The following is a 3,535-nucleotide window of genomic DNA, read 5'->3' on the forward strand; positions in this document are numbered from 1 at the left end:
ATATATATATTACATGCATAATGAAACATGTGTATCCATATGCAGTTACATGTGTATCAATGAACATATATCTTAAATGTACATATATGAATACATACTACATGTATGTACATATCTATGTAAGTATGTATTTATGCAAGTATGTGTTTATATAGCAGAATATATTTATAGATTTAAGATATTCTCTTGTGATTTTTTTTTTTCTTATAAATGACAAGTGGATACTAAGAAGAGAGTTTGATAGGCCAAATTGGATATCTGGGGGTAAATAAGATTTGTATTAATCAGTAATAAAGTGTTAAACAAGTGAGTTTTTTCGTTCATAGCCTAATTTTCAAGATCCAATAACTATCGAAGAGAATTGGCAATTTCGATCGTTTGAGCCGAGGCATCAACAATATATGTTACTACTGTTGTGGAGATTATCTATTGTCCTATCTAATTTTTCTCTTCTTGAGTCACAACCAACCACTCATCGAAGATTAGAATGCTAGGAAGATATATGAGGGACAAGGGCGAAGTAATTTCATCATGTTCTATTTGACCTCTGGCTCAGATATTTACCGACTCTAAGATCGAGATTTCATCGATGATAGAAAATGAGGTCTTACGACTGGTACAGACATTAATACATCTGAGATAAAATCTTGACTTTATATTGATCTTAAATTATCAGTCTATTCAATTATATAGATAATTTTTGAAATTTTTTAACAACTTTCAAAATATGAACAAAGCACATAATTTTTTTTAAATAGATATCATCGATATTTTTTTCCCATCCTCCCTCCAAAAACTATGCAACATGGAGAAGTATTCGGGTCGCTCGTAACAGTTCACCTGGGCCATTGCTTTCTTTATTTGGCCTAGGCAATAACGCCCTTACAAAAGTACCTTCAAGCCGAGTCAGTCAGTTCTCTTATACAATTCACTTCGGGCTTAGTTATTATCGGGATGTTCAATTGAGCCCTACCATAATTGTCTGGATAAATTCATTCCCGGTCCACATATTGATCTTTGTTTAATGATTAAATTTTATTAATTTTTTTTATTTTTCAATCTACAACTTTAAATATTTAATTTTAGATCCCTCTCTTTCATATTTTTATTCTTTTTAAAATTATAATAAAAATAAAATAAGAGGCCAACACCAACACCCCTCCACCCAAAAACCTCGTTGGCGGTTGCCGATGCCTCCAATCGATGGCCTAACATATTTTTCAGCTAGAAGACACTAGTTTGCCGGCAATCAAGAGAGGGGAACCGCCTGCAAACTGAGATCCGGTGGTGTCCTTTTTTTTCTTTGTTTGAAAATGAAGGGGTTAGGGTTGGCATCCAGCACCACCGTCCGTCGGGGTAGCCGTCGCATGCCCGGATGGCATCGCTAGCCGGATGGCCACATGCGGTAACGGCATGGGTGGAGGAGGAGGCCACGATAGTGAGAACCGTTGCCCTCCTACTGTTTTTTTTGTTTGTTTCTTTGGATCATTAGATTTGGATGCAAATCGCCAACCCTTTATTGGTGGCTAATCCTGGTCACCATCGAAACTTCCTCTTCCATGCTGGCAATCGATCGATCACACGGAAAGAAAAAGAGAAGAGGGGACGGTCTCCGTCCCTCTTCTTCTTAATTTTTTTTTTAATTTGTTTGGGATCTAGATCGGAACCACTGGCCCCTCTCTATCGGCTTAATTTTTTAATTGTTTGGGATCTTCTTCTTAATTTTTTAATTTTTTTAAATTAACTATATATAATATTAATTTAATTATATGCATGATTAATTTAATTATATATCATATTTAGTTAACTGCATACCATATTAAATTAATTATGTACCATATTAATATAATTGTGTACAATATTAATTTAACTATATGCAGAGTTCATTTAACTGTGTACATCATGTTAGTTTAACTATGTACAGTATTAATTTAACTATATACAGAGTTTATTTAACTTTATATAGTATTAAATTAACTGTATACGATGTCAATTTAACTATGTACAGAGTTAATTTAATTGTATACCATGTTTAGTTAACTACGTATCATGTTAATTAACTATGTATCATGTTTATTTAACTGTGTATAGTATTAATTTAACTGTATACATAATTTATTTAACTGTGTAGTGTTAAATTAACTGTGTACGATGTCAATTTAACTATATGCAGGATTAATTTACCTGTATATCATATTTAGTTAACTGCATACCATGTTAAATAAACTATATATCATATTAATTTAACTGTATACAATATTAATTTAACTATATACAGAGTTTATTTAACTATGTACTATGTTAAATTAACTGTATATTATGTTAATTTAACTATGTATAGTATTAATTTAACTGTGTGTAAAGTTTATTTAATGTGTATCATATTTTGTTAACTGTGTATTATGTTAAATTAATTATATACCATATTAATTTAACTATATACAATATTAATTTAACTATGTGCAGAATTTATTTAACTGTATACAGTGTGAAATTAATTATGTACGATATTAATTTAACTAAGTACCATATTTAGTTAACTATGTATCCTGTTAAATAAACTGTGTATGATATTAATTTAACTGTATACAGGATTAGTTTAACTATATATCATATTAATTTAAATGCATATCATATTTAGTTAAATATGTATTATATTAAATTAACTATATACCATATTAATTTAACTATATGCAGTATTAGTTTAACTGTATGCAAAGTTCATTTAACTGTGTACCATATTAGTTTAACTGTGTGCAGAGTTTATTTAACTATGTACCATGTTAATTTAACTATGTACAGAGTTTATTTTTTTTTGTTGGACTAAAATTAAATTTTGCATTTGACAGGGGCTAAACTGTAAATTCTCATAAAAACTTCATTTAGCAAATTGGGTTCGGATTTTGGGTTGAAACCCAAAATCCGAAACCCGTTAAGGGGTTTCTCCTCCTTCCTCACATTGGGCAGCGGAGAACAGCGGGCCAACACTGGCACCCCTTCCACCCAAAAACCTCGTCGATGGTCGCCGGCGCCTCCAATCGACGGCCCGACACATCTTCCGGCTAGAAGATACCAATTCACCGACGACCAAGAGAGGGAAACTGTTAGCAAACCGAGATCCAGCAGTTTTCTTTTTTTTTTTGTTTGAAAATGAAGGGGTTAGGACTGGTGTCCGACACCACTGTCCGTTGAGGTATTAGCCGTATGCCCGGATGGCACCGTCGGCTTGATGGCCATATGCGGTAATGGCATGGGTGGAGGAGGAGGCCATGGTGGTGGGAACCATCGCCCTCTTTTTTTTTTTTGTTTTGTTTCTTTGGATCCTTAGATTCGGATGCAAATCATCGACCCTTCACTGGTGGTTGATCCCAGTCGCTGTCAGAACTCTCTCTTCCACAACGGCAACCAATCGATTACACGGACGAAAGAAGAGAAGAGGGAACGACCTCCGTCCCTCTTCTTAATTTTTTTTTAAATTTATTTTGGATCTATATCAGAACCACCAGTCCCTTACTGCCGGCTCATGTCGGTGGCC

This window comes from Elaeis guineensis, chromosome 15 (genome assembly GCF_000442705.2).
Source record: "Elaeis guineensis isolate ETL-2024a chromosome 15, EG11, whole genome shotgun sequence".
In the NCBI taxonomy this organism is placed as follows: Eukaryota; Viridiplantae; Streptophyta; class Magnoliopsida; order Arecales; family Arecaceae; genus Elaeis; species Elaeis guineensis.